The sequence below is a fragment of the Pinus tabuliformis genome, chromosome J, assembly GCF_031772625.1.
Source record: "Pinus tabuliformis cultivar Carrire ecotype Pingquan chromosome J, CPIR1, whole genome shotgun sequence".
In the NCBI taxonomy this organism is placed as follows: Eukaryota; Viridiplantae; Streptophyta; class Pinopsida; order Pinales; family Pinaceae; genus Pinus; species Pinus tabuliformis.
The window spans coordinates 398,326,328-398,339,184 of NC_142295.1; positions in this window are offsets into that span (position 1 = coordinate 398,326,328).

Here is a 12,857-nt window from a genome sequence, read left to right on the forward strand (position 1 = left end):
GTTAAGTACTCACCTACTCCAAGACACTAGCCTAAGCTACGTTGGTGCTTTAGAGCCCTAGAAAATAAAAGTTACTAGTTCAATTTTACTTTAAGCGTTGCTTTTAAGGTTGTTCTTTAAAGTCACAAGGTGATGGAAGTGAAACCAATGGTGTATAGACTCGACTCCAACCACTAGAAAAATGCACCTAAGATGATCTAAACTACTTTTGCTTTTTCAATGAAAATCTTTAACTAAAAGAGTTGATAGAATGCAATTTTTAGAGAAAACAACTTCTTTAGAAAAGACAATCAAAGAAACAATTCTCTTTTTCTTTTTGAGCACACAAACATAACCACTCTTTACTTGCACGAAAAGCTCTTTTCTTTCAAAAACTTTTAAAGCTACTTGAAACAAAACTTTTCAAAGGAGATATTTTTGTATTTTCTATTTTCAATAAAGCATGTAAACCTACCTTTAACAAAAAACAATCTCAAAAGCTATAAAACTATGAAATTTTGACTCACAAGCAAACCAAAAAAGAGATTACTCTAAGTAAACCTAACAAGGAAAAAGCTCATAAAGGCGATTCTAGGATGTTTTACTTGATCAAAAACAAATCAAGGGCTAGCTAATGCAGAATCAAAAGACTAGCCAAAACAAAATTCAAATCTTTTTGTTCTTTTCGTAAAATGGAATTCAAGACTTAAATAACAAGTACTTCGAAAATGGCCCAAAAGACAACTTGATGGTAAGTTACTTCTATAGGTAGGCTTTTAGAACAGGTCTGACTTCTTAGAAAGTTGACAAAACCAGAGAGATCTAAGGCTTTGACAATTCCTACCGCTAAAGTCACTACAAGACCTACTCAAAATCAAACCCTAGGGCTTACACTTCGACGAAATCCACTAAAACACTTAATACTAATGAAACCAGTTCAGGTGAAGATTCTGGACAAGGGACTGATGAATCTGGGCAGAAAAAACTAAGAAAAAACAAAATCTAAGAGCAAAAAAGGCAAAAAATGGAATTTTCTTAAATTTTGGCAGGGGACGCAGGCAACCCGTTAGCACAGGTGCGGGCCCGCTCTGTGCACACAGCAAAAGTGCGTCCAGGGACGCACTGTGCAGCACTCAGAGGGTGCGTCCTACTGAAAAACTCAAGAAAACCAAAAATAAAACTAATCCTAAGCTAACTCACCCAGAGACAAGATCACAGAGCCAAAACCAGAAAAATAAATCAATTTTCTCAAAGCAAAGTTCAAACAAAAGAAAGGACTCTTTTCATTAATGGAAACTATCCCCAGTGGAGTCGCCAATTTGTCACACGGAATCGGTCAAGGGTGCGGACACAGCTGACCTTCCTAGAAGTCTAAGACATTCTAATGACAAACAAAACAAACTGGAACTATCCTTCTCTAAACATACATTATGATATGAGAAATCAAGTGTTTCGTTCTTACCTCTGTCCAAACGCTGTTGTAGAAGTCCAAGCTTTGTTGATCTGGATGAGCTCCTCCCGTTCTCCAAAACCTGCAATCACCAACAGTCAAACAATTAAATAGCACCTGATTATAACATAAAACAAAGCATATTCAACATATAGACCAAGGAGTACATGAAATAACCCATTAACAACAAGCTATTGAGAAGAATGGACCAATTTGCATTAAAGGTAATCAAAAGGAACCATTACAACCTGAGCCTTGGTGTTGTGCAAGCTCCTTCCAGGGTCCACAAGAGTCTTCCTCTACTTTGACAAAGCTCACCCACTTCCAAATAGAACAAGTAAGGGTGACAATCTCTCCTCACAAACTTCTAAATGGGAGTCCTAATTCCTGCAGCATTTACCCTTAGAAATCTATAGCTTTCAACCTTCTTCCTTCTGGCTCAATGCCTCTTTTTATAGTGCTCAAGAAGAAGTTAATCAGGTCCACCATCAATGGGATAGTCCCCTCTTTGGATGGGATCACTCCCTTATTGATGGGATAAGTTCCTCTTTGATAGGAGTGCATGAACCATCTGGAGGCGCTCAATATTCATCCAAGAATCTTCTAGAAAGCTCTAGAAGTGACCACAAGTAAGTTTTTGAAGATGAAACTCGCGCATTTTAACCTTTTCAGAGGGACGCACCTGCCCCTTTAGATACAGAGCGTCCTTGGACGCAGATCTTGTGAACAAAAGGTGTGTACCCGCAGGCAAGGCTTGAGAGAACCTGCGTACCCAGAGATAAACATATTTTATAAGGACTTTCTCTCTTTCTTGGATTTTGACATGAATAGCAGAGGCATAAGACTTGCTAAAAATGGTAGTATGACTGTTGATTGAGCCATACTGACTGTAAATAGCCATGGTGACATTTTTTAGTGTAACACTTAGATCCTTTTCCAGCATTTTGATTTCCTCTGTGAGCGACTTCAGACAGATTTCCAGAGCGTCAAGTCTGGCAAGGTTTTTAGCCGAGGCGAGTGTAGTGGTGTAGTATGCTTCTTTCATAGTTTCCCCCTACCTGACGAGAGCTTTGGCCAATATGGTCTTCATTCTACAAGCCTCAACCTGAGTCCTAACAAACTGCGTGGCTCTAGTGGACAAGGTTCCTGGATATGCAATCCACTCAATTTCCTCCTCAATTGATTGCATATCTATCTTCTCCTGCTCCTCATTTACTTCGGCTTCCATCTCATCGATTATCTTCTTCCCTCTGGCCGAGACTTGAGTTTCATAAGCCTCCCTAGCTCTTTTCAACTCTCTGTTCGCTGACTCATTGTGACAACCCCCAGTTGACATAGTGCTTTTGTAGGTGACAGCTGGTGATGGATACACTTCAAAGAACCAGACAAAGAACAAAGCAGAGGGCTCAGGATGAAGAGTCGGGCGAGGAGCATAAGATGCGAGAGATTTTTGGTAAGACTCTATAGTTTTAGTGGAGGGATGAGCGAAGAGGTTGAGCGAGGTTTGTGTGGATCTCTTGATTCTGGCAGCATTACTTCTCTTTATTTTCGGTGTGCCTTCCCCTGCTTGTGATTCGAAGCAACGGATTTGTCATGCTTGAGGTTTCTTGTCATGGGCCACGTGTCATCCACTGGGCCTGGCGTTCTTTGACAATCATTTTTCTGCAGGATTTCCTTCATCTTCTGTTGCGGGTGATGGTACCTACCCTCCCCAATCCATTTCTGGGAATAATGATCTAGGAGGCGAGCCTTAATGGCTATCTTCATTCATTATCAAGGCGTGTCTCGTCATACTACTGCATCCCTCCTCCCTGTACTGAATCTCTTTCTTCAAAAGATGTAAACCCTTATCCAAAAGTTCTGTGCATGTGACATCATGCCAACAGGTGTCCGGGTGAGTAATGTGGTTATCAATCCCGTAGTTTGCCAGACAATCAGCCACCGCATTTTCCGTTCTTCTTACCGCTTGTAGAATGATTCCGTCGAGGCTTGAGAGGTGCTCTGCTATGAGCTATGTGACCTTGGCCAACCTCCAATGCTTTGTTACCTTACCTGGTTTCAAACCCATCTACAGTTTCCTTGCGACATTGATAGCCAAAAGAGAATCCCCTACCACCATTGTAGCTCCTGTTCCTAGGCGAACTAGTATTTGGAGCCCTTGCTCTAAAGCTGTGAATTCCATCTCATTGTTGGTGCCTTCTCCCAAAGATTGACTAAAAATATGTTGAATGTCACCTTTGTAATTTCGGAGGACACCTCCTATACCCGCCGGTCCAGGATTGCCTCGAGTGGCACCGTCAAAGTTCAGATTGTGAAAGCTTGTTGGTGGCGGTAGACAAGCATTCGTGGAGGTGCCTTGCTATTGTCATGGTTAAGACAAAATGGAGATGGTACCTGCCTCAATTCCAAATGTTTGGAGAATTTGTAAGTCGGTCACCGATAGATCCTTATTCTGTTCTGCTTTCCATCTAGTGAGAGTCGTTTCCCTCATGTTTTGCAGTATGGTGGCTCTTATAAACTCAATGGTTTTAGCTTCATTTTGAAACACTCTTCTGTTTCATTATTTCCATATAGACCATACTATGAACCCAGGGATCAGTTTCCATAATGTATTGACTGTTTGGGATTTGGAAAAATTACTTTGCCAGTTTACTGTGCTTTCCTGTATTGAGTCTCTATTCCTGTCCATACTCTTGAAGATGTTTTCCATCCAGATCCAAAGACTTTATGTCCAGTTACAAATATTGAGGAGGTGATTCATTAATTCCTCCTCATTTCCACATAGGGGGCAACGTGAGGGACCTATGAACCCTTTTTTCTGGAGGTTCTCCCAGGTAAGAGTTCTTCGATGCATCAAGAGCCATAGAAAGGTTTTAATCTTCGGCCATAGTTAAGCATCCCAAACTCTGTTATACCAATTGACTTTTTCCCCTTGGTATCTTTCTTCAATACAGACTCTTGCTTCTTTGAGGGAGAAGGTACCCCCCTCGGGCTTGCCCCAACACAGTTGATCTGCATCATGAGTGTTTCTTCTTTTCCTTTTAGCCAACTCTATTTGCAGCGCCATCATATTGTTGTCCTTCTCTTCTGGTTGCAAAGTGTTATTGAAAATCCATTGTTGCCATGCTTGACTAGTAGTGTTAAGCTTCTAGTAATGATTCACGATTATCTTCCCTTGTTCCTAGTATCCTCTATGGATGGTGAGGAAGTCTGGGATTTCAAGCTTAGGTAATTGTTGCCAAGCATCCTACCAAAACAGAGCAGTCTATCTATTACGGACTTCCCAAAAACTATGTTCCTGAATTATGCCTTGATTAAATCTTGCTAGGTTCCAGATTGGAGATCCTTCTGGAGTTTCCTGCATCCTGATCAGATTCTGAGGGCTATAATGAGCTGCATACTTGGCTTTCCAATGTTTAGCCCAAGGAATGTTTGGTTCTTTAACCCATCTCCACCATAACTTGGCTCCACAAGCTCGGTTGATGATGTAAGGGTCCTGAAGGTTTAACCCACCTAGGTGCTTGGGCTTGCAAATTTTGTCCCATGCCATTAAGGACCACTTCTGTTTAACTAAGTTTCCCGACCACAGGAAAGCTTTCTAGATGAGTCGGATTCTCTGCAGCACACCTTTAGGTGCCAAGAGAATAGAAAGCATGAATTGCGGAACGGCCTAGAGTATGGTTTTGGTGAGGACTAGGCAGCCTGCAAAGTTTAGGGTTCTATGGGTCCAATGCTGACAATTCTTCTCTAGATTGGATATCATTTTCTCCCAATGAATTTTTTGCCAGGGTTTGTTTGTCAGCGAAATGCCTAAGTATCTAGAAGGGAGGTTGCACCTCTTGAACCTAAGGACATTAGATAGATTTTTCTGGACTGCTAGGTGCGAGTTAAAAAAGAATATGGAATATTTAGTGAGATTGAGTTCCATACCTAAAGCCAGGCTGAAGTGATTGAGAATTCTTTTGAAACCAAGAGCTTCTTTGACTGAAGGCGTGCCATGCATCATAGTATCATTGACAAACTACTGATGAGTGGTTACCGGGCATGAGGGCAAGGGTTGGAGTCCCTGAATTAAGCTATCCTCTTTAGCCTTTCTGATAAGCCGGCTAAGACCTTCCATTAGTATTACAAACAGAAAGGGGGACAGGGGATCCCCTTGCCGTATACCTCTAGTCAGTGTAAACTGGGCTGTGGGAGCTTCGTTAACCAGGATGGAAAATCTGGTGGACTTAATCAGGGCTAGGATCCATGTTATCCATCTCTTCGCAAAGCCAAAGGCATCCAGAATAGTCTCCAAGTAGTTCCAGCTGACTTTATCATAAGCCTTCAAGAGGTACAACTGCATTAGCATGCCAACTTATTTATGAGTTTGGAGAGTATGAATCATCTCTTGAGCTAGAAATATGTTATCCATAATCTGCCTACCTTCTACAGAGCCAGATTGTTCTTCCAAAATGATCCCTGGAAGAATTAGCTTTAATTTGTTAGCTATGACTTTTGATGAAATCTTGTATAGAACATTGCATAATGCAATTGGTCGAAAATTTGACGGTGTATTTGCTTCCTCCTCCTTAGGTATAAGGGTTATGAAGGTGGAGTTGAGGGATTTTAGAATGGATGAGGAGCGCCAAGAATCTTCCACCACTTCCCAAACCTCTGTTTTGATTATTTCCCAATAGGCTTTGTAAAAGTTGATGGTGAAAACATTCGGTCCTGGCGCCTTACCATTGGGCATATCTCTCACTACTTCTTCCACTTCTTCTAAGGTTACTGCTCGATTTAGAACCTTGTTTTGATCCTCTGTGATAAGCTTGGGAATAGAAGTCATTAAATCCCTAATAGCATCCTCTCTGTTAATGCTGGGTTCCAGGGCAATGTGGCTAAAATGGTTTATGAGGAGGGCTGATATTTCATGATGTGTTTGAAATGAGGTCCCCTGTTCATCCTTTATTCTTAATATTTTATTAGCACTCCTGTGATCAATGGATGATCGATGAAAGAATTTTGTGTTTTTTCACCTTCCTTAAGCCACTGAATTCTAGATTTTTGCTTCCACAGAGTTTCCTCCTGTTGGCATTTGGCCTGCCAATTCTGGATGAGTGTTTATTCGGTATTCATTGTTTCTTGATTTATATTCCCTTGTATCCATTCCTTGTGAATCTGTTCCAATTGCTCCTCCAACACCTTCTTTTCTTTAAATATGTTGTCGAAGACTTTTTGATTCCAGGATTTTAACCTATTTTTAATATGTTTAAGTTTAGCTTGGAGAATGTACATCTTGGTTCCTCTTATACCCGTCGGTTCGCTCCACCATTGTTTTATTTTCGATGTGAACTCTGGATGACTAAGAAAAAACTTTTCAAATCTAAAGGGTTTATTCCTTGGGGTGCCAAGGATGGCCGCATTCATTATTATGGGCCAGTGGTCTGAACCTCCACTTGGTAGTATGTCCGAATCCACAGTAATCCCTTCTAGAAGGATGGTTTCTGTCACTAAGAACCTGTCCAGTCTAGAGGCAATTTTCCTATCACCTCCTCTTTTATTGTTCCATGTGAAAGCCCCGCTCTTGGGGAAGATGTCTACAAGCTTGGCTGATTTGATAAAATCTTTGAAAGCTTCAATATCCCGATTGAGCATTCTGATGCCTCCTTTTTTTATTTTTATTTTATTTTATTTTATTTATTTATTTATTTTTTTCCGTAAGTGAAGTGATCATATTAAAATCTCCTCCAAAAATTGCTTTTGCTTGGGGATATCTTTGCTGCAAGTTTGATATACTTCTAAGCATTAGCAATTTTGCCTCTAGTTTCTAAGGGCCATAGACATTTGTGCAGAGATAATTATCTGGATTCCTTACCATTTGGAATTCTATTGAGATGTGAGATCTGGTAGCTTCAGAAGATAAAAGATGGAGAACCTGAGGATTCCAAAGAATGGTCAGGACCCCTTCCATTCCATTACTTTCTGTTTCTAGGCAGTCCATTCTTTTGCCCAATTTTTTACTGATGTTTTCCATTGTTTTGCTCAAGCATTTAGTTTCTTGAAAAAAGATCATATCTGGTTGTTCCTTTTTGACTTTTTTCTTTAATAACGACTACTTCTTTAGGTTATTTAGCCCTCTATCATTCCAAGAAAGTACTTTCATAATTAACAAATTTTTAGGAAGTGAGTGTGAACGCCTCAAGGGCTTTTATCTTACCTGATTTTAGGAGCATTTGACCGAGCTCTTGTAATGCTTCATTGTTTGTTCTTCTTCCCCATTTTTTCTGTAGAAATTTTGAATAATAAACACTTATTCATAGAGATTATCTCGATTATATACTATTGCGGAATACATGCACAATACATAATCTCCTCTACGTTGATCGTCAATTCAACAACATAAAAAACAATGAAACATCAATCGCATGCACACATTAACACAATATGTAACCCGGGGAAAGCTTACAGCTGAAAACCCCACACTATCTGTATATTAATGATTGAGAACATGTAACAATACATAGTACAATACTCCTCACAAGTACTCAGTACTATCTCCACCTGTTACACACAAAACTAGCTCAGATCCGAACAAGTCACAGGTTCAAATCTTCTCCGCTGCTTTGCCTGCCTCCATTGGACAATGCTTGAGAATCACTCACCCTGGAAATCACGTGAGCATAGGCTATAATGATTTTATTGGCCCACATTGTGTAGTCTTCATTGGCATAACTCAATCCCTTGATTGTGCAAGATCTCATGCACAACTATAGTCACAACTGATAGCAATCTCAACCTCTAACACCTGTCTCCACTGAACTATACATGGACTGAGTTAACTGATGTATTCTTCAGTTACATTATGAGTTAATAATTAGTGAATTAATTTAATCAATTAATTCACATCACTCATCACTAGTCTATTTGCAGTTAGACTAATTACAACTAGTTTAACCAAGTCAAACTGAACACAACTCCATCAACTCCACATCCAACTCCACCAAACTCAACCACATGAGTTCTAACTTATGTCCTGCATGCAGCTCAACGGACTCACAAAGAAAGTGTATTTCCTTTTGACAGCTGCATGTGCCACATCTGTAGCTCAAACTGAAGTGCTCCAAGAGGATAAGATAAAGTTTATAGTCCAAATATTATTATGAGATAATAATATTTGACTTTTCTATTTTTAGCCTGACAGTCTAAAAATAGACTTTGATCACACCGTTGTGAACCAGAAATAGAAGTCCATCTATTTTTCCCAACATGACCAATCATCCATAAACAGCGACCTGCAACTCATAGACCATGATCCATATGTCTAAAAATAGACATAGTCTAAAAATAGACTTTGCGCCATAATTTGCCTGCGGGCCCACTTAGTGAAGGCGAATCCTTTCCACTAAGCTCCATCATCTTGTTTCATTCTCAACACTCCCTCTCAACAAGATATGGATTATCAGAAACCCCTATCTTACCTCAGTGGTATTTGAATCTTCTCTCGTTGAGCGCCTTCGTCAAGATATCAGCATCCTGATCCTCCGTTGGAATGTGTGAAAGTAACATGATTCTCCGCTGCACACAATCTCTGATATGATGGTACCTGATGTCAATGTGCTTAGATCTATCATGAAATACAGGGTTAGCCGAGAGTTTAATGCAACTCTTGTTATCACAGTAAATCATATTAGGATCCAAGTAAGAACCGAACAAACCAACCAGGATCTTCCTCATCCATATAGCCTCGCATGCAGCCAAAATTGCTGCCATATACTCGGCCTCTGCTGAACTAAGTGCCACAGATCTCTGCTTCCTACTGTACCAAGAAACTGTTGTTGACCCGATACTGAAGACCCCTCCTGATGTGCTCTTTCTATCCGTTGGGATCCCTGCCCAATCTGCATCCGTGAAGCCACATAGCTTCACCTCATCCTCCTGTCTGTACCACAATCCATATCCTGATGTGCCTCTCAAATAACGCAATACATGCTTGCCTACCTTCCAGAAGAGATTGGTTGGCTTAACCATAGCTTGTGAAAGCTGGTTAACAACATAGCATATATCGGGTCGTGTATTGACCAGATACATAAGCGACCCCACCAAATGTCGATAAACAGTGGCATCCACTTCTTCTACCGAAGTCGCATCCTCCTTCCTCCAACCTCCAGGAAGAGGAGTATCAATAGGCTTGTAGCCATGCATGTTGAACTTCTCCAGTATCTCTCGAGCATACTTACCTTGAGAAACAAATAGTCCATCACTGCGCTGCCAAATTTCCAATCCCAGGAAATAATGAAGGAGGCCCAAGTTCTTCATCTCAAACTCCTTAGTAAGATCATCCTTGCATGAAAGTATCAACAACTCATCACCCGTTAGAATCAAATCATCTACATAAAGTACAATGATAAGCAACTTACCCTCCACCAAAATTTGGTATAGGTTAGGATCCGCCTCACTCTCGGAGAATCCAAGTCCGGTGAAATAACTGTCTATCCGTGTGTAGCAAGCACGTGGTGCTTTTTTCAACCCATACAACACTCTCTTGAGCCTGCACACATACGACTCGCTGCTGAAGATCTCAAAACCTTCGGGCTGCTCAATGTACAGCTCCTCCTCAATGATTCCGTTGAGGAACGTAGTCTTCGCATCCATCTGATGAATGTGCCATCCCATCTGCGCTGAGAGAGCAAGAATCGTCCGTATGGAATAATACCTTGCGACAGGTGCAAAGGTCTCCTCATAATCAATCCCCTCTATCTGTGAAAAGCCTCAGGCAACAAATCTTGCCTTGTACTTCTCCACACTCCCGTCAGCTGCCTGCTTAACTTTGTAGATCCATCTTGAACCCACCACTGATTTCCCTTCCGGTCTAGGAACAATCTCCCGTGCACTGTTTCTGACAGTCGAATCATACTCTTCCACCATGGCGTCTACCCATGCGGGATCCTCCACAGCTTCCTCGAAAGAGGATGGCTCAGTCACAACACATTTGCTCATAAGAGCCATGTATCCAGTGTATTGATCAGGTGACTGTCTCTGCCTACGTTGGGCTGTAGGTGGTCCTACAACTTCTCTGCATCTTGAGCCAGTCGTTCAGCTTCTGTCAAGCGCTTTTGCCCTCTGATGGTTGGCGCTGCATGAGTGGTCTCTTCCACTCCATGAACTTCGTCCTGTGGCTGATCCACATCCTGAAGCTCATCCTTAGGAACTAATAACTCCTCGTCTGCATGCAAGTGTGGCTCCCTCTCAAGCGAACACTTCATGTCTTTCTCCTCCTGAAATTTTATATCCCATCGCACAACAGTCTTACCACTGTTTGGCAAATACACACGATAGTTGTGGGGCGTATCAGTATAGCCCACAAATATCCCAACCTCTGCGGTCGGCTCCAACTTTTTCCTAGCATCCTTCGTCACATGCATGTAAACGTTAGCACCAAAAATCCTCAAATGAGAAAGATCAGGCTTCTTACCAGAATAAGCCTCCTCGGGTGTACTCATGACAAGTATCCTGTGAGGACAATGGTTCTGCACATAAACTGCTGTATTGCATGCTTCTGCCCACAAGTGAAGGGGTAGGCCTTGATCATGCAACATCGCCCGTGCAACACCCATGATTGTTCTGTTCTTCCGCTCAGCAACCCCGTTCTGCTATGGGTTATGGGGAGCTATGAGCTCTCTTCGAATCCCTTCTGCACTGCAGAAATCCTTGAACTCACCAGAGATGTATTCAACACCATTATCGCTCCTAAGAGCCTTCACCTTCTTCCCCGACTCCTTCTCAACCAGTGCTTTGAACTCACAAAACTTTGAGTATGTCTCGCTCTTCTTCTGCATGAAGAATATCCAGCACTTACGAGAGAAATCATCAACAAAGATCACATAATACCTGTGTTTTGCTATCGAAGCTACTGAGAAAGGTCCACACACATCTATGTGAATTCTCTCAAGGATTGTCGTGGCATGACTATCCTTCTCGTGAAAGGTGTCTTTCACAAACTTTCCCAAGGTACACCCCTTGCACTGATATGATTGCGTAAGAGTGCCTTTAGGAAGCCCTGTAGTGATCTGCTGCAGTATCTTCAAGGCTCCATGGTGAAGGTGACTTGATCTCCTGTGCCACAGCTCGCCATCATCCTGGCTCACCAATCCTTCTGCCTTGCATGCCATTCCTGCACATCCATCTACATGCAACCGATAAAGGTTCCTCACTCGAACCCCTATCTTCCAGGTTTCTCCAGTTGTCTTGCTGCACAGGAAAGCCTTTCCCTCACTGAAAACAACATCATATCCCTTGTCTTCTAACATTACCACAGAGATAAGATTCTTCTTCAATCCTGGAACATACATCACTTCCTCCAATACGAAGGGTTTACTAGACTCCCTCTCAAAGGAAATGGTATCGATACTGGTTGCACTGTATCTACCATCATCGCCCATCTCGATGTGTACTCCAAGATCTTTGTCCTCCAGATCAGAAAACAAATCTCGATCTCCTGTCATGTGAAAAGACGCACCACTGTCCAAGAACCACACCGATCCCATCACACTTGAAACCAAGCATGCGATCAATGAAAAATCAAGCTCAAACTGCGATGCTAGAGCCTCTCCTGCTGCAGATCCAGCAGCTTGCTTGTTCTTCTTCTTCTGTGGACAATTAGTGGCATAGTGTCCGTGCTGGTGACAGTGAAAGCACTTCACCTTGGACATGTCCTTCTTCTTGCCTTTCGCACCAAACTGAGAAGCTTTCTTGCTCTTCCCCTTCTTTGCTTTGGCAGCCAAAGTGCAATTTTCTTCATCAGGTCCCTTTGATGAAGATCCGTCCCTGGTATTCCACCTGATCTCCTCCTACACAAGATCTGACCAAAGTCCCTCCCATCCTGGCAATTTCTCCCGACCATTGACAGAGTCCTGATAGGAATGCCAACTCTTCGGAAGACCAAGAAGATCCAAGCTCACCAAGTCCTCATCATCGACAGTGACCCCCACACTTCCCAGCTCATCTCTGCACTGAGTGAACTTCGTGAGATACTTGGGCATACTGTCTCCCTTCTCACATTTGATGTTTCTGAGTTTATCCTTCAGCACCAGCTTCCTCTAATCGCTCTTGCTTTAGAATAGATCTATCAACGCTTTCCACATCAAGTATGGAGAAGCCTTTCCATGCAGGCTGGACACAATGTGATCCTTCACGCCCTCCAACAGAATCCTTCGACACTTTGCTGTCTTCTTTTGCCAAGCATAAACCTGCGCATCATTAGTAGGCTTTGGGACATCAGCCTCTATGAAATCCTTCAGCCCATTATCATCCAACACTACCTCCATCCTGTCCTTCCATGCAATATAGTTCGAGTTGCAAGAGCATACTCCAATCGCAATTCGTTGAAAGACATTGCAATGTTGACACCAAGAAAACACTGCTGCAAATTCGAATTCCACCAGCTCCA